The sequence below is a fragment of the Myxine glutinosa genome, chromosome 6, assembly GCF_964187855.1.
Source record: "Myxine glutinosa chromosome 6, kmMyxGlut1.1, whole genome shotgun sequence".
NCBI lineage: Eukaryota > Metazoa > Chordata > Myxini > Myxiniformes > Myxinidae > Myxine > Myxine glutinosa.
The window spans coordinates 166,042,149-166,061,226 of NC_136266.1; the positions used below are offsets into that span (position 1 = coordinate 166,042,149).

General features: G+C 44.0%; 1 long non-coding RNA gene across 2 annotated transcripts; it reads left to right on the forward strand.

Moving 5' to 3' along the window:
- Positions 1-1,949: 1,949 nt before the first annotated feature.
- LOC137429301 (uncharacterized) lies at positions 1,950-18,824 on the forward strand. Of its 2 annotated transcripts, XR_013623741.1 has the most exons (3): positions 1,950-2,153; positions 6,628-6,759; positions 17,869-18,824. It is a non-coding gene; the product is annotated as an uncharacterized LOC137429301 (long non-coding RNA). The 2 variants fall into 2 exon arrangements; XR_013623742.1 differs by lacking the exon at positions 6,628-6,759.
- The last annotated feature ends 254 nt before the right edge of the window (positions 18,825-19,078 follow it).

The window sequence follows — 19,078 nt, forward strand, 5'->3', positions numbered from 1 at the left end:
AACAGCGTGAAGACGAGCTAGGTGTGAGGCAGGAGCACCAGCCCAGAGGAGAGAGCAGTATTCCATTGAGCTGCGGATGAAAGCCTTGTATGTGGTGAGGAGCTCAGGTGTGCCAAGAAAGGACTTCGCACGACGGAGGATGCCCAGTCGGCGACTGGCTTTGGAGGCCAGATTTGAAATGTGGTTTTCCCAGGAAAGATCATGGCAGATAGTGAGACCCAAAAGCTTGAGTGACAGAACTTCTTGGAGAGGATTATTCAGAAAGTGGATGGGAGGGTTGTCCAGTCGGTCTTTTCGGAGAGACATCGTAAGAGTGTGAGATTTGTCAGGATTGAAAGACATGTTCCACATGTTTGACCAGTCTGTGATTTTGTCCAGGTCTTCAGAGAGTGAGGAGGCTGCAGACTGCCGATCTGAGGGATGAGGAATGGAGCGGCAGATAGTGGAGTCATCAGCAAAGAGATAGAGAGGATTTTCCAGAGAGTTGGAGAGATCATTGATGAAGACCAGAAATAGCACAGGGCCCAGAACACTACCTTGGGGAACTCCAGCCAGAACAGGTAGGGAAGATGAGAGAAATCCATTCAGGGCCACACGTTGCCTACGACCAGAGAGGAAATCCGCAAGCCATGAGTGGAGATTTCCCTGAATACCATAGGAGGTGAGTTTGGTGAGCAGAGCTGGGTGCCAGACCGTATCGAAGGCACGTGATATGTCAAGTGAGACAGCTCTGATTTCCTGTTTGGCATTGAGGACCTCCATCCATTGTTGAGACAGCAGAAGCAACATGTCCAGAGAAGAATGACCTGGTCTGAATCCAAATTGATGATCAGAGATCAAGCCATTGGAGAAGAGGAAGGATTTGATATCTGAAGCAATGATGGATTCCAAGACTTTGCTGATAATTGGGAGCAGGCTGATTGGTCTGTAGTTGCAAGGATCTGTTTTTGCACCTTTTTTGTGTAAAGCGGTAATGTTTGCTGATTTCCAAGATGCTGGCAGATGACCTTGAGCAAAATAGAGGGTGAAAAGAACAGAGAGAGGGTGAGATAGAGCGGCAGAGCAGGATTTTAGGACCCGAGGGCTGATGCCATCTGGTCCAGTTGCAGAATCAGAGTCGAGGTTTGATAAAAACTTCTCCACCTTGTCAGGAGAGAAGGACACAGAGTCCAGGAGCAGTTGGGTTCGACTGGGAAAGGTGGGAACAGAGAGAGATGGGTTTGGGACACAAGATTTTGAGGCAAACACAGAGTTGAGGCATTCGGCTTTGTCACGTGCGGTGTCAACTGTGTAGCCATTTGAGGTAAGGGAGGGGATGGAGGGGGAACAAACACCAGAAACGGATTTGACCAGACGCCCCCAGGATTTGGAGGAAGGAGACAGGTTTGAGAGTCCAATCTTGAGTGTGGAGAGATAGTGCTTCCTGGCACTCCTGAGGGTAGAAACATTGTCGTATATTGTTAGTCGTATATTGGGGCTAGCCAATGAACTTGGAGCTGGTCGGGAGCGAGCTTCGAGTCATGTGTGCTGCATGAAATGCCTTCGGTTTGGGCCTTGGGGGTGGCTGTTGTTGTTGTTGTTGTTGGTGGGGTTAGCCGGATGCCGCTGTGGATTGGCTGCAATTTTAGAAGTTTTTAATTCTTGAATTGATGGAGTTCTTTGTTCCTCTTTGAAGTTCTTTATAAGACTCGCGTTAGTCACGTGACGCTGCACGGAAGCGGCCTGTAAGATGTAAATTAAACCAAAAACGCAGGCGTGCATAATCGCGTACATAATTTGTGAACGAAAGAGATGGCAGCTCTGAGGGATACGTGTGTGACCTGTTGAAGATCATTTGGGGCGGGAATACTTGCTGTCAGGATTGATCAATTGTCGGTATCTCGTTCGGAGCCCCCCACGCCCCCCCCCCCCCCCCCAGGCCCGGCAGGAGGCGACACGAGTGGTTGACAGGTTGCGGACCGGTGGAGGTGGACCGTGGTCTTGTGGTGCTGTGCGGATGCGGTTCCGGTGGGGGGGCCGCTCGGATGATTGTCGAGGCGGGAGAGTTTTGCAGGTGCTCCCTCGTGCTCCCTCATTGACGGACGGGGCTCTAGCGGGTTCATGAGATGTATATCAGGATGAGCGAATAGACAAGACAAGATGAGTCAAGCCAAGTGAGTACGAGGAGGTTGATGAATTGTAAATTGTACTGACTGATATAATTGGATTGTGTTTCGGGTCACGGGTCACGTGTCGGACATTGCTGCAATAATAGAAACGTCAATGAGACTGATAATGATGTTCAATACGTGCACCACCAAGGCGGGGTGCACGGGAGCGGCAGGCCGAGAGCTTGCATGTAACAACGTACAGTACACGACTCGTAGATAAATCGTGTCAGGAAAGATGAAAATAACAAAGTCCAAAATTTATGAGAAACCAGTGAAAATCCTCCTGGGCGATTTGATGCAAAAGTTTAAAGAGAATATTGATTTCTGCAATTTGTTGTTGTTGTTGTTTCGTTGGTTGTTCCGGGGTACCCGGGAAAATAATACATTTCAGGTGCCAATGTTACAGTGTGCTGTTCATACAGCGTGCAACGGAGTCTCCCACTGTACCGAGGTATGATTGGGCTCTGGCGTTGTCGCATTCCCATCGATATCGGTGCCTTGTGCTATCAGGAATTCCTGTGTAATTTTGGTCTCGATGGTTAATAATTTTCCACCATAAATTCACTGCCCAATTGAAATGATGACAAATTATTTTTGGCAGTTGCATTTCATTGGCAAGAAAACGGGAGACTTTGGTTCATCATGTTTTTGCATTTTATAACATGGAACCTCCCATTTGTCTGTCTGTCTGTCCGGGATTGAAGTGGGCATTTTGGGTCGTGTTTTGGAACAAGATATTTTGCTTGGTGACGTTGAGAATTGTGAGGTCCAGGTTTGGATTTCAGCTGTCGGTATTGTTTATGAATATTTTATTGGAAAATAATGTCAAAATGACAATGTTTATGAATTTGTGAAATGAGGAGAGGTGAGGACAAGTCTGTAAGAAGGTCCGGTGGTGTGAGTAGTGGATGGAATTTGACCTTAAAGGGTGGTGGTGCTGATTGCGCCGGGCAGTTGTGTTGTGGTGTTGTGGTGTGCAATGTCATTGTGGAGAACGCCAGGTGGCGAGTGTGGGAATGTTAATCGACCAGGATGTTGCGGATCTCTGTTTTATGTTGTGGCCTGGTTGTTGACAAGGACGATGCCCCCACCCCCAAAATTAAGCTCGATCAGCTCTTAAGTTAACCCGGTGAAACCTGCAGGAAATAGTTCGGTGTAGTCCCGGGTATCATGATTGGCCACTGCCAGACATTTTCAGTGGTGAGTTGTGCCCGCCAGATGCCCCCGAATGCCCCCCCCCCCCAAATTGAGCGACATCAGCTCGTAAGTTAACCCGGTGATACCTGCAGGAAATAGTTCGGCGTAGTCCCGGGTATCATGAATGGCCACTGCCAGACATTTTCAGTGGTGGGGTGTGCCTGCCAGACACCCCCAAATGCCCCCCCCTATCCCCCCAAAAATTGAGCTGGACGGAATTCTGAGAAAAAGCCCAATTCATCTCTTGATTCTGTGGCTTTGTAATGTACTCACAATTATCAATATCCGCATGTATTTGACTAAGCCTGAACCGAGACAACAAGGTGCCAGGCGTGTTACTTTAGATGTATTACCTTTTGTGACACTTTTACCTGTACATGTGTGGGGAATAAAGTCAGTTTTGATATAGCAATCAAGTAGTCAAGTTCTCTTTTCAATGCAACCCAACTTATTTTATTAATGATCAGAGTCATCAACACATCCAAGAAGATATTAGAAGCAGTATGAGAGGTAAGTTTTCTTACTTAAATTGCTCCCCATAGATATCATGGTGCCATCTATTATCTCACTGACCCCCGCTCTTGCAGGGAAGATGGCCTTAAAATGCCTGTTGTTGGTGTTGTTGTTGTTGTTGTTGTTGTTGTATCTATTATCTCATTAATTAAGGTTTAAAACTTTGAGGATTTAAGAGAAGTCTCTCCTTTGTAACTACACTCAAAATCAGTGTGTTTATGATGATGCAAAGCGGTGCATGCACAGCTACATCCCCTCGACATCATGTCGTTGTTCTGCACATCAATCATGTACATCTACATCGACTGTGCCCTGCTGCCACCTTCTCGTCGGATCCTTGACATGAAGATTCGACGAACGCAGTATGTTACAGCATTGTGGACACATGCCGTGACAGCATCTCCTGGGGACGGTTTGTCACCAACCGACTGTGGATGGTCTGTGAATGACAACATCCTGAAGCCAACCTGGTTTGAAGGGCCAGCCAGGCCATTTGTTTGATTCCAGGCCAGGCATCATGGTTTGTTTGAAGGGCCTGGCATCATGCCAGGCTTGAAGGGCCAGCCAGGCCGTTTTAGATGAACATACCAGGCAGTTTGTTTGCGAATGTCAGAAACAACGCAGAGGACATGGAGGTCGTAGGTGACAGCGAGTCAGAGTTGGAAGTAGAAAGTATTGATGGATTATTGAGAGATTCAGAAGGCGAAGCCTGGAATGAAGACTCAGAATCAGAGAAGGAAGACGGGGATTACTGATAGGAGACCACTCCAGAGAATTTGAACATCTGCTTGTGATCATTCATGTGGGCCACACAGTACCGTGTTATGATGAACATTTTTCAGTCACTTTCATCGTTGTGTTTTAGTACCAAAGTTCATCGTTGTGTTTTAGTACCAAAGCTCATCGTTGTGTTTTAGTACCAAAGTTCATCGTTGTGTTTTAGTACCAAAGCTCATCGTTGTGTTTTAGTACCAAAGTTCATCGTTGTGTTTTAGTACCAAAGTTCATCGTTGTGTTTTAGTACCAAAGCTCATCGTTGTGTTTTAGTACCAAAGCTCATCGTTGTGTTTTAGTACCAAAGCTCATCGTTGTGTTTTAGTACCAAAGCTCATCGTTGTGTTTTAGTACCAAAGCTCATCGTTGTGTTTAAGTACCAAACCTCATCGTTGTGTTTAAGTACCAAAGTTCATCGTTGTGTTTTAGTACCAAAGCTCATCGTTGTGTTTTAGTACCAAAGTTCATCGTTGTGTTTAAGTACCAAACCTCATCGTTGTGTTTAAGTACCAAAGCTCATCGTTGTGTTTTAGTACCAAACCTCATCGTTGTGTTTAAGTACCAAACCTCATCGTTGTGTTTAAGTACCAAACCTCATCGTTGTGTTTTAGTACCAAAGCTCATCGTTGTGTTTAAGTACCAAAGCTCATCGTTGTGTTTTAGTACCAAACCTCATCGTTGTGTTTAAGTACCAAACCTCATCGTTGTGTTTAAGTACCAAAGCTCATCGTTGTGTTTTAGTACCAAAGCTCATCGTTGTGTTTTAGTACCAAAGTTCATCGTTGTGTTTAAGTACCAAACCTCATCGTTGTGTTTAAGTACCAAAGCTCATCGTTGTGTTTTAGTACCAAACCTCATCGTAGTGTTTAAGTACCAAACCTCATCGTTGTGTTTTAGTACCAAACCTCATCGTTGTGTTTAAGTACCAAACCTCATCGTTGTGTTTAAGTACCAAAGCTCATCGTTGTGTTTTAGTACCAAACCTCATCGTAGTGTTTAAGTACCAAACCTCATCGTTGTGTTTAAGTACCAAACCTCATCGTTGTGTTTAAGTACCAAACCTCATCGTTGTGTTTAAGTACCAAACCTCATCGTTGTGTTTTAGTACCAAAGCTCATCGTTGTGTTTTAGTACCAAAGATCATCGTTGTGTTTTAGTACCACATCTCATCGTTGTGTTTTAGTACCAAACCTCATCGTTGTGTTTTAGTACCAAAGCTCATCGTTGTGTTTTAGTACCAAAGCTCATCGTTGTGTTTTAGTACCAAAGCTCATCGTTGTGTTTTAGTACCAAAGCTCATCGTTGTGTTTTAGTACCAAAGCTCATCGTTGTGTTTTAGTACGAAACCTCATCGTTGTGTTTTAGTACCAAAGATCATCGTTGTGTTTAAGTACCAAACCTCATCGTTGTGTTTAAGTACCAAACCTCATCGTTGTGTTTAAGTACCAAACCTCATCGTTGTGTTTAAGTACCAAAGCTCATCGTTGTGTTTTAGTACCAAACCTCATCGTTGTGTTTAAGTACCAAAGCTCATCGTTGTGTTTTAGTACCAAAGCTCATCGTTGTGTTTTAGTACCAAAGCTCATCGTTGTTGCCAAAGATTAAATACATCAGGTTCTATCTTTTTTGGGGTTTTTTTCTACAATCAATGAGTAGATGTGTTTTCTATTCATGTTTAAAACATTGATAGCGTCTCCAGTTGACATTTCTATAAACTGTTCCCCTGATTAATCCATACCTGTTTCAGCAGAACACAATTTATCCAACCATAATATCGGAAACCCTTTCTTTAATTTTACAAACTTAAAGGGAAATAATAGTTTCGGCAACGATAACATTTAACAGATAACGTCAGCAACTTTACAATACCCACGACAAATGACGTGTTATACCTTGTACCCTGCTTTTCCCATGACTTGAAATAAAATGTGATTTTCAAAAGTTATGTTGCTGTTATTCCATTGTATTTTATTCTTAATTTTATTCTCATCAGGTCAACGCACAAGCTGATCTCGCTCAATTTTGGGGTGGTGGCATTCGGGGGTGTCTCGTGGGCACACCCCACCAATGAAAATGTCTGGCAGTGGTCATTCATGATACCCGGGACTACGCCGAACATTTTCCAGTAGGTTTCATCACGTTAATTCAGAGCTGATCTCGCTCAATTTTTCGGTCTCTTTCTAATGGCCCTTCTGACCACACCCACCAGAATGTGCCCGGCAGAAGTCCATTTCCTTACATGCACATGCACATGGACCATTGCTATATACATGAAAATTGGTTAACTTTCCAGCTAGGCTGACCCCCCCCCTCCCCCCCCAGCTAGGCTGACCCCCCCCCCCGGGCTCCTGGTCTATTGCCGTCATCTGTCTACTTTCGGATTCGCTGCAGGTTCGTAATTCTCATCAAAATCTAAACAGTATTTGTAGAATATCAATAAAAGCCACACCACTGTTCATATCGGTAAATATTATTCCATCGTGTTTGGAATAACTGGAAAATGGGAAAACTTGGAAAAATTTGAAAAACAATATGGCCTATTTTACTCCAGGGGTCCAAGATTACCCACCCAAAATATCTTCGCGATCGGTTCAGCCGTTTTTGCGGTACCTTCGAACGACAGACAGATGGACATTTGGTGAATTATGGCAAGATTATTATTATTCTTCCACCATATTTTGCACCTCCGAAAACTTTAAAATTAAGTTTCTCAGCATCCGCTGGTCGGATTGACAGGAAATGTTCATCAAATGAGCGACTCGGCACGTATAATTTCTTTATGCTAATTATGACGTCATAGATCACGTGGTATGGGCGCCATATTGGAAAACACCTTCAACTTTGCCCCTCTATATCTCCGAAACGGCTCAATGGAAAAATTTGAGTAATGTCTCTTTCTAAAGAACTCTGCAATGGGACCCAAAAACATGTGTATTTAGTATATCAAAAATGCTAACGTTAAGAGGTTATAAATCGTCAAACACATCTTTGCTCCCACAAAAAAATTTTTCCCAGCTCCTTAGTTTAAAAATCTCACAATGCAAAAATTTTCGAAGTCATACGTCACGTGGTTCGGCCGCCATATTGTTTTCAGGAAAAACACGAAAACCCATTTTTCTCCGCAACGGCTGAACAGATAGAGCTCAAACTTGGCATGCATAATCGCACAGGGTTGGTGGCAGGAAGGGCAACCGGCCATAAAACATTCCTTCAAAAAGGGACCACGGTGCCCGAAAAAGGCCAACCCCTGCTCTGCAGGGAAAAATGGCCTCTAAAGGTGATTCACATGGTTTGGCCGCAATAAATAATTGAAGAAGAATCCTAAAAAGCTTCTAACGCTTGAACCACTGCATTGATCGACTTGAATTTTTAATGCATTGTCTATCTCATCAAGCGGAACAAGTGTGTAAAATTTCAACGTGATTGGTTTGATGGTCTCGAAGCTAGAAGTGTTTATTGTTGAAAGAAGAAGAAATGCAACATATTGTCTTCCCAAGTCATGTGACTCAGGGCTCCTGCCATTTTAAAGACATTTCTTTAAAAACCATTTTCTCTGCAATAATTGGACCGATTGAGAGCAGATTTTCACTATAGGAGTGACTCGGCCTGTAGAATATTTTAATAGTAATTATGACGTCATAGGTCACGTAGTTTGGCCGCCATATTGTTTTGAGTGAAATCCCATTTTCTCCAAAACGCCTGAACAGATCGAGGCCAAACTGTGCAGGCAGAATCGCATACCCAAGACGAACAAAAACGTCAGCATGCATGACGTCATGTGTCACATGGTTTCAGAGTTATGACGTTTTTAAGCATTATCCTTTAAAACCAAGCTCCTCTCTCATTTGTGATCCAATCGAGGGGAAACTTCACAGATGTATTCAGCATATCAGTCTACTAAAATGACCTTTTGGAATTTGCGATAGGTTACGTGGTTTGGCAGATATCGTTAATTAAACGAAAATATTAAAAACATTTATATCTCTTGAACCGCTTCATTGATCGATGTGAAACTTCATACTATAGTATAAGTCATGAAGCCTACCTAACAAGTGTGCAAAATTTTAAGATGATTGGATGTATGGTCTGGAAGCAAAAGGTGTTATTGCGTGAAGAAGAAGAGTCTGAGTGTGGGCAATTAATTATTTATCACATAGACAGACGTGCAGGCATTGTTCAACACGATCGCACGGGGTAATTTGAACCTCAAATAAAATTCTAATTTAAGATTTGTCAATGGCTGAGGTATATTAACAAACGAATAAAACAGATTTGGCCAAATTCCGACTTTTTTTGAAAAGATCGCATTTCACACAGCATAGTTTCAGTGCACAGCAGAGTTGACTGCATTATTTGAGTGAAAATGAAGTGAGCAACGATTTGAAGTGTAAAGTGTAAATTTGAAGCGTAAATTTGAAGTGTAAATGAAGTGTAAAGTAGCAGGCTGGGAAGACAGTTTGAGTGCACCATCGGTCGTTTATTATGCAGCCGGGAAAACCACAAGCGCCCAGCGTCGGCCCAGCTTCCTCTGCCAAGCCGTATGCCCCGCCTCTTTTATATCCGCCTTCCAGTTTATTCCCATGCAATACATAACATCTCCTCCCTCCCATTAACAGTGAAAATACCAATGTGAAAATAACAGTGAAAAGCATACCAATGCATACAAAAATACAGATATACAAAATTGCGAAATTGCAAATGCAAAATTGAATGCGAAATGCATACAAGAATACGAGCTACAAGTCAAGGCAAGTAGGCGCCTTTCGAACTCTGGATGATCGTCGGGGTGCAAAGCTGCCATGCGGCTCCACTGGTGGTGCTGCAACAGCGTTATGGGGTTCAGCCTCAGGGAGCGGTGCAGTACTATCTGCGGCAACAATGTCGCTGTTCACAGGTTCAGGAAGTGGCGAGATATCCTTTGTGAAAATGACAGGATCACAGGACCGATACCGGACATGATCAAGGTGCCTCCGGACGACTCGATTGTCCTCTAGTTTGATAACGTAGGACAACGGTCCCTCATTTTTGTGAACGCGCCCTGGTAACCAAACCATTCCGCGACCAAAGTTTCTCACAAGCACCGGGTCCCCGACCTTTATAGAGCGCTGTACAGCATGTTTGTCATGGTGAAGTCTCTGTTTCCACTGATTTTGATACACAACCGACAGCACATCTGGTCTTAGACAATCCAGTCGTGTACGCAAACGTGGTTTCATCAGCAGCTCAGCCGGTGTCACCCCTGTCGTTGTGTGGGGAGTGATGTGGTGAGTGAAAAGCACACGTGATAGTCTGGTCTGAAGGCTTCCGCCTGGTATCTTACTTAGACCAGACTTGACAAAACTCACAGAGCTTTCAGATAGTCCATTTGAAGCTTGATGGTATGGGCTCACAAACTTGTGAATGATACCATTCAGGCGGGTGAATTCAGTGAATTCAGAACTTGGGAAACAGGTTCCATTGTCAGTGACTATCAAGCGTGGCAAACCATGAGTGGCAAAGCACTGGCGCAGCCTCTCTATGGTAGCGTGTGAGGTTGCTGTATGCGTTACATAGGCGTCAATCTATTTAGTGTGAGCGTCCGTAACAACAAGGATCATACGGCCTTCGATGGGTCCAGCATGGACTAGCCGAATCCTCTGCCATAGTTCAGTGGGCCATTCCCAGGGGTGTAATGGTGCCTTAACAGGGGAGTTTCGACTGCTTTGGCATGGATAACAATGTTTCACACACTGTTCGATGTCAGAGTCGAGGTGAGGCCACCAGACATAGTTCCGTGCCAGCGATTTCATTCTTACAATGCCTGGATGACAATCGTGAAGCTGGTCCAAAATCTTTGTGCGCAAGTTTGGGGGAATGACCACTCGGCATCCCCACAGCAAGCAGCCATTCTCGACACTTAGTTCATTTTGCCTGACCTTGTAAGAATTCAATTCAGGGTCAGCATCACGTAGAAGGCCCCACCCTTGCCCAGTAGCACGAATGACCTTGGAAAGAAGTGGGTCACGCCTAGTGTAGGTCCGTATCTGGTTGGCATCAATTGGGTTGTCATTCAAAAAGTCCATCAGAGATATCATGCTGCCAGGTACAGGGGGGTTAAGCACTGTGTCCGGAAGTGGTAGGCGACTCATGGCGTCTGCATTTTAAATTGTGGAGCCAGGTCTGTACGTAATATCGTAATCATAAGCTCAGAGTGAAAGTGACCAGCGTATGATCCGAGGCGGTAAGACCTCTGAGGTAGCCTTTGATGGACCAAACAAACTAATCAGTGGCTTGTGGTCCGTGTAAATCGTGAAATGCCGACCGAAAACGTACTGGTGAAATTTCTTAACTCCGAATACAATGTCGAGTCCTTCTTTGTCCAGCTGACTGTAGTTCTTCACAGCAGTAGACAGTGTACGAGATACGAATGCTGTTGGTCTCTCTGTGCGATCTGGCATGATGTGTGACAGAACAGCACCAACCCCGTACTGACTCGCATCACACGACAGGACCATATCTTTGTCTGGGTCGTAGTGAACTAGCACATTTGAAGACCGCAGCATGTCTTTTGACTTCTGGAAGGCTGCTGACTCCAGAATGTCCCATTTCCAGCTGATGCCTTTTTTAAACAGGCAATACAGTGGGCCCAGCATGGTAGCAATGTTTGGGATATACCTGCTGTAGTACTGCAGCATGCCAATGTAAGCCTTGAGTTCAGTCATGTTTGTCGGAGCAGGGACGTCTTTGATTTCTCTGATCTTCTCTTCTGTGGGATGTAAGCCTTCGGCATCAATACGATGGCCCAAATAGGTCACCGACGGAACCATGAACTCGCACTTGTCTCTCCGCAGGCGTAGTCCAGAGTCGGAAATAATACGTAGCACACGTTCGAGGTTGTCCAGATTATGAAGCTCAGAGCGGCCAGTGACTAGGATGTCGTCTTGGTAAACAACAACGTGTGGTTCAGCAGCGAACAGGCTGTTCATACAGCGTTGGTAGATTCCTGGCGCCGATTTGACACCAAAACTCAGGCGGTTGTATCTGTGGAGCCCCCGATGCATGTTGATGGTGAGATATTCTTTGGAATCCTCATCCAGAACGACTTGTAGGTAGGCCGACCTCATGCCGAGCTTGGTAAAGTACTGTCCTCCCCACAGTTTTGCGTATAAGTCACCGATCCTTGGTATGGGATATTTGTCCAAGGTGGAACATTTGTTGGTCGACATTTTGTAATCCCCACAAAGGCGTATCGACCTGTCTGCCTTCACAACAGGAACAACTGGAGCAGCCCAATTTGAGTACTGAACTGACTCAGTGACTCAATGATACCTAACTTTTCCAGTCTGGCTAAATCTGCACGAACATTTTCTTTCAATGCGAGAAGGACTGGGCATGCTTTGCAGAAAATTGGCTTCACATCTTTCTCAACGTTGAGCTTGGCAGTGAAGCCCTTCAATGTCCCGAGTTCATCCTTGAAGATGTCCAGGTATCTCCCGAGGAGGTGCTGCAGTACAGTTGGTGGCTTGGAAGCCTGTAGTTGGTGGATGTGTTCCCAATTGAATTTGACAACATCGAGCCAGTTTCGCCCAAGAAGTGTGGGTCCATCCCCAGGGACGACCAAGAGTTGTAATTGGTGAGTGTTGTTTCCGTAGGTTACTGTGACATCACACGACCCGCGGGCTTGTATTGACTCACCAGTATACGTGGTGAGTTGGATCGGGGACCAATGGAGGCTGGGTTTTTCACGATTCACCCACAGGTTACGGAAAGCTGCTTCGCTCATGAGTGAGACGGCAGCACCCGTGTCTATCTCCATTTCCACATTCCGTCCGTCTATATCTACTATAACCAGTATTGGAGTAGACTGTCTGCCAGACTTTGTGTGGAAAAGGTCATACGACTGAACGCTGTGGCTAGGGCTGTCTCTGTCAGTCACATCTTCTTGGTTAGGCTCTGAGTCAAGGAGGTGGGTTTTGCATTCCTCTCTCCTTTTCACCTGTTTTTTTTCCAGCACCAGCTGCCAAGCAGTTTCCAGGTGTTTTGGCATCGGATTTTCAGGTCGGATGTTGTGGGTTTCGGGTCGGATCAACCCGGTTGACAGATGACAGGTCAGCACTAGGCTGGTAAGTGATGGAGCGTGCAATATCTGCAGCATTTTTGTCTGCACACTCAATTGCGATAGCAATGTCCTTTGCACTGGAAAATGTCAGAGTCCGTTCAGCAAGTAGGCGCCGGCGAATCCGACCTTGCTCCACTCCCACTACGAGCAAGTCCCTTAGCATGTCGTCGAATGTAGCACCAAACTGGCAATGCTGGTCAAGGTGTTTCAGGTGAGCTATGAATGCCGAAATGGACTGCGTTGAGGTTTGGCGACATGTAAAAATTGAATCGACTCACAATGACGGAGGGTGTAGGTTCGCAGTGCTCCTTCATTGCTGCCACAAGCTCGGCGTGTGTCAAATCCATCGTGGTCCTGGGCATGGCAAGATTCTTCAGAATAGTAAACGTCTCGCTGCCACATACCGACATCAGGATTGCTTTCTTCCTGGCATCATCCTCGATGCCATTAGCTTGGTAATAACACTGTAGACGCTCAATGTACGCCTCCCAGCTTCCTTCGCGCGGATTGAACTCGTCAATCCGGCCGTAGGACATGGTGCTCAAGTAGCGTATGCCGTGAAATAACGAGTTGGTAGGCCAACAGCTAACTGCAATAGCTCAGCTTGCTTTGCACGCGCTCACCAGAATCCCATCCTCGTCGCCATGTAAAGTATCAGGCTGGGAAGACAGTTTGAGTGCACCATCGGTCGTTTATTACACAGCCGGGAAAACCACAAGCGCCCAGCGTAGGCCCAACTTCCTCTGCCAAGCCGTATGCCCCGCCTCTTTTATATCCGCCTTCCGGTTTAATCCCACGCAATACATAACACATAAATATCGTGGTTAGAGATATAACATTGTAAGTGCTATGTTGCCAATATTCTTGTTAATATTTTGACACGAAATAAGTTCACACTTTTGTTGCACATGTGGAATAAAAAGGGCTTCACCTTTAGAGCAGTGTATATTAGAGGAGCATCTGCAGCAATGTTCCTTGTTTATTATTATTATTATTATTTTTTAAATAAAGACATTTAATGTTATTTTTATGCTACAAAAGTGTGTGTTATGGTTAGACGTTTCAGAAAATGTTACGTTGGATACGTATAAAGGTTTAAATATCTGTTTTTTCTTTAAATTCGATATCAACAATTACCTCAGTGAGTCGCAATTCGCGTTATTATTAATTGATGAACTTACAAGCATTTAGGTGAATTTTAAACGTGACCAGCATGTGCAGGGGATGCTTCCCAGAAGAATGAGTGGCTACATTAGCTTGTACGACCTAAAATGAGTGTGCTGGATAGTGCAATGCTGGGATATTTGGACCACTTTTACATGTTGTACACCAAAGGAAACAAACAAATGTTTTTTGTGGCTCAAAATTTTATTTCAAGTCCCACATGCTTAAAAATACATACACTTGTCATGTAATATACACTTGCCTCAATTTTGACGTCATAAAACGAAAAGTATGTGTATGTGTGTAGTGTGTGTGTGTGTGTGTGTGTGTGTGTGTGTGTGTGTGTGTATGTGTATCTGGGGGGGGGGGGGGGCGTGGGGGTGTGTGTGTGTATCAGGGTTTTATCCAAAGGGGTTGTGTCAAAGCATGTCCAATGAAAGTGGGGTTTTCAATGAAATGAAATTTTAGCAATGAAAGGGGTCTTTTTGGTCCTCCTGGTCTTTTCGCACCTCTGGAGGGTGGCTGGTCACCATCATCTCAGGCCATCTCAGGTGAGTTAGCTAGACAAACACCAGGGACAAAACACCACAATAAATTAAGGTTAAAAACAGTAAAAATTACATAAAAACACAACCGAGATGAAAAGATACAGTGCCTTAAGAAAGTATTCACCCCTTGACTTTTTCACTTTTTGTTGCATTACAGCCTGAATTTAAAATTCAGGCTTGATGGAAAAAATTGATGGAAAAGGGGGACAGGTTCCCGACTGTTCGTGATTCATCGGGGAAAATCAAAAATCTCGAATATGCCCACAAAAGTCGGGATTGTCGAAGCAAACCACGAATGGAATTGAAAACTTGTTTCGTGAAAAAACGCAAATGTCGATTGGCATGGTGGGGGATGGCTTATGCGCACATTCAACTGTTTTATGCGTGACAAGTGCAAGATGCTTTCAGAACCGTTGTGTGCAGGTGGAAGAGTTCACCGGAATCTCAAGACAACTGTGTCCCATTTAACTCGCGTCTAAATGTCGGAATTTGCGAGATTGTTGACAAAGCTTATTCGACCTTGCTCAGTCTCTCCGCCTACAAAGCAGTAAACAAAGGATGTTTTTGAACCCATGAATATTATAAAGGTCTCTCTGTTCTCTGAAAATGTATAAAAGTGAATGCAAATTTAAAATTCAGGTATCTGAATTCAGGTGTCGTCTTGTATCTGAATAAATGTCTTGTATATCTTGGTCCGACTCAAGAAGGGGCTCATTCCAACCCGGGGGGAAATGGGGCAAAAGGGTAGAGCCTCGACATGCACAGCTGGTGGGAAATGGTTTAAGAGTGGCTGGACCTGGTTTTACACGTGGCACGTGGAAGTTGCTTTCAGAAGTGATGTGCGCGCAGCTGGTGGGAAATGTTTTTTCATCAGGGAAAATGTCAAAGTTTTTACGAACACGAATGCACATGATTATAGTTTTCATTAAATTCTTACAAATACAATTCCAAAAGTTTAGCTTCCTCTTTTGCTGCGAGTGTCATGTTACTTTATCGAAAACGAACAGTTTGTGCTTCGATCTTGCTTGATTCCCAAAGCCCGTCATGACCCCGGCAATGGTTGCCGTTTTAACTGTACAAGCTTGAAGGATGATACGGTATTCTGTATTATCTTACGAAGATAAATGTTGAGTTTAAATTGCATCCTTTCAAATGTACCGGTATCACAGCCTTGTGTTAGAATTTCATTTTATTTTAGATTCAAAACAAAAGTTCATTTTCACTTATGTTTTATGAACCAGTCTCGCTGATCGGCGCAAGACTTACACCCCATATATTACACATTAATCTTGTGCGGACTAAAGGAATCAGGAGACTTCAAACGAAACAATAGATGGGTAATTAAATAATCACTCACCGTTCCCGATCAAAAACAAATGACAAAATAATTATGTAACAAATCAGGCAACCCTACTCCCCACGTCATATCGCATCTATAAGCTTCTTCCCCCCTCCCACTCCTCCCCATGCGGAGAATTTGCAATCATCTCTGTGAACCAGGCTTTTCCTGAAACAGAAAATACTAATATGAGGCTGAAAAAAATATATTGCTGGTCTCTGGTCAGACCAAAGTTCCAGAATTGATGCGGCGATGCGGTTTTTATTTTTTTGAAAAGCACGGATTGCACATATAGAGGTTTGTGTCCTCATGCCTTGCGGTCCTCCTCATCTGCCATGGCGCCGTCCAGAGAGAAATTAAAGACAGCCAATGGGACTTGTAGGCCTTTTTTTGTAAATAATGAACACAAGCTGAAGTTATTTTAAAATGTATTTATTCTGAAAATCATTATGTTCTTCAAGCATATTATAGACTGCCATTTCGTTCTCGAGATCGCCTCGCCGTACCGTCAAACATTCCAATGATCGCTACAACACCATGCGCAAGTGGTCTCACAGGCCGATGGTCTCCCACGACATCTTCTCCCAGTCCAGCAGATTATCTCAGACACTTACAACTTAATGACAAACGAGATAGGATCCAGACCTAACTAACGAGACCACCCGCAGCTCTCTAGGCCTTCTGTTTGCTTCACACGAACCCGACAAAGAACGTCTTCGTTTCAATAAATGACAATATCCAGCCGATTGGATTCATGACGTCACGGCACACAACACTACTCATACCTTTGGAACGGCTGGTTGGATTTGGAGAAACTAAACGGAGCTTTGTAGGGGAGAACCGTGCGCGAACGTCGATATCAATGGCGACCCTCAGACCCGTAATTCCCGAGATAGCGCGCCGGCCCGGCAACAACAGGCACGCGCTGTTGTAGGTACCGTTGGAAATTAAAAACAAAAAAAATTGTTGATGCGCAGGGTCAAAATCGATGCTCGCGCTGACCAGAGACCGGAAATATATTTTTCTCGGCCTAATATTAACTTGGGATTCCTACCCGTAGGTGAAAAGGGATAATCAACTTAGTACAAAGTCAGTCCGTGGGTGGACGGGAAAAATTTTCTGCATCCGCTAAAAACCGCGAACATGCGGGACACAGGGCCGCAAATGTAGAAGCAGGTCGCATTTTATCAACCGCGAATGTCGGGGTCCAACGGTATCTAAGTTACATTCATATTGAGTATCCCGAGTTAATACCCTCGTTTAAGCACTTTTGGCAGCGATTACAGCTTTGAGTCTTCTTGGGTATGTCTCTAACAGCTTTTCACATCTGGATTTAGGGAGTTACTCCCATTCTTCCTTGCAGATTTGCTCAAGGTCTTTCAAGTTGGATGAGAGCATTGATGAACGGCAATCTTCAAGTCTTTCCAGAGATTCTCAATGGGATTCAAGTCTCGGCTTTGGCTGGGCCACTCAAGGACTTTTAGTCCAGTGGAATCCTGACTGACCGTGTTTTGCAGTATATACAACGTTTCATTGCAATTTCTGTAACTCATATGTATACTGATCTCAAAACAAGAGGGTGCCACTTTGGCACCTTTGGGGAATTTTTTTTATTGCCATTTGAAAAAGGGAACGTTTTCGAGCGATTATCGACATTTTGTCGACTCGTCTAAAATATATTTTTATAAATTAGTCGTACCTATGTCCAAATTAGCGAGACTATTTACAGCCTGTTAACATTTATTACATAGAAATTTATGATAAAATCATCCAGGGGCAGAATAATGCACTTTCTATCAAATTTTGTTGTGAATAGCAAATAGTATCGGTTTAACCTAGAATATGCGCCAGTAGATAATAAACAACTTGCATATATATTTACTTTCCATATATATTTCAGATGCTTAATTCATGGTACACCCATGAGGACAATTGATGAAAATACATAGATTACAGACCCATTGAAATAAACATGAATGTATACTCCTGTAACATAAAATGCAATAGTTTATATGTGATAATTTTGAACCATTTGTTGTTTTGACCATATCATATATTTATTCTTCTGTCTCTTTCTTATTCCAGACTGACTTGAAACATGGCATCCAATGAAGCAGAGGGGTGTCTCTTCAACTGTGGAAAATCAAAAGAAAATCTTATCTCTGCCAAGCCCCAGCGCCTGCGTACTATCATAGACAGAAGCAAAATCCGTGGTGATGGGTTGCATGTAGAACTAGAGCATAGACTAGCTGATGATCCTAACACTGCACTCTTATGTCACAAAAGTTGTCTTTCGACATATACGTCAAAGACCCACATCAAAAGATTTGTGGAGGCAAATAGCAACGAAAGCAGTGGAACACCCCCCTCTAAAAAGAACACGTCGATCAGAAATTGCCCAGTTTGATTTCTTGACAGACTGCTTATTTTGTGGTGAGGTGTGTGAACCAGCCCCTGACCCACGTCATCCTCATAGATGGAAAAGAGTAGTCCATTGCAGAACTGCTGAAAGGGGGCCTGGCATGAAGAGCTTCAAAGATTCCATTCTGGAAGTATGTTCCATTCGAGAGGATGAAATTGCCCAGCAGGTCAGGATACGGGTGCAAGGAGCTGTCAGCGACCTTCATGCAGCAGATGCACAGTACCACAAGGAGTGCATGACAAAGTTCATGGGATCAAGATCAAACCGGTGCTCATCATGATGATTTTCGTCCGGGAAGAACGTGAAGGCGACTGGCCTTTGCACATGTGGGCAGTTCAACAGATGATCCCCTACTTCTTTGCTTCTGGACATACAAACTATGCCAGGTATGGGCTCTACTACCTGCGGTCTATGGAGCGACTTCCTGATGACATCTTGGAGGACTTCTTTCGGCGTCACAATCGGCGTCGGTGCTGTGGGTATTGACATTTATGACATGATATTTATGTGTGGAAAAATGCACATTGTGTTCGAAAGAAGGGTATATTGGTTCAAAGATTAATGAAAATAACACAATATGATATAGTATAGGTCAAATAAACGTGTTGTGTGCACAGTACTTGTGTGTGTTCAATATTGGAGGATTTAATACTGTCCGAAAAGTAGGCATCTTGTGATCAACGATTCATTTTTTTTTAATGTGTATAAAATTTTTTCCCCAAGGGTGCGACTTTGGCACCCTCTTGATTTATTATCAGTAGATATCAAACACCTAGAAACAACTATAAAACATTGTATACACCAAAAAACACACCTCAGCCCAATATCATACTTTTTCCACTGGACTATTTCACGTTCTTGTTCTATGCCTCC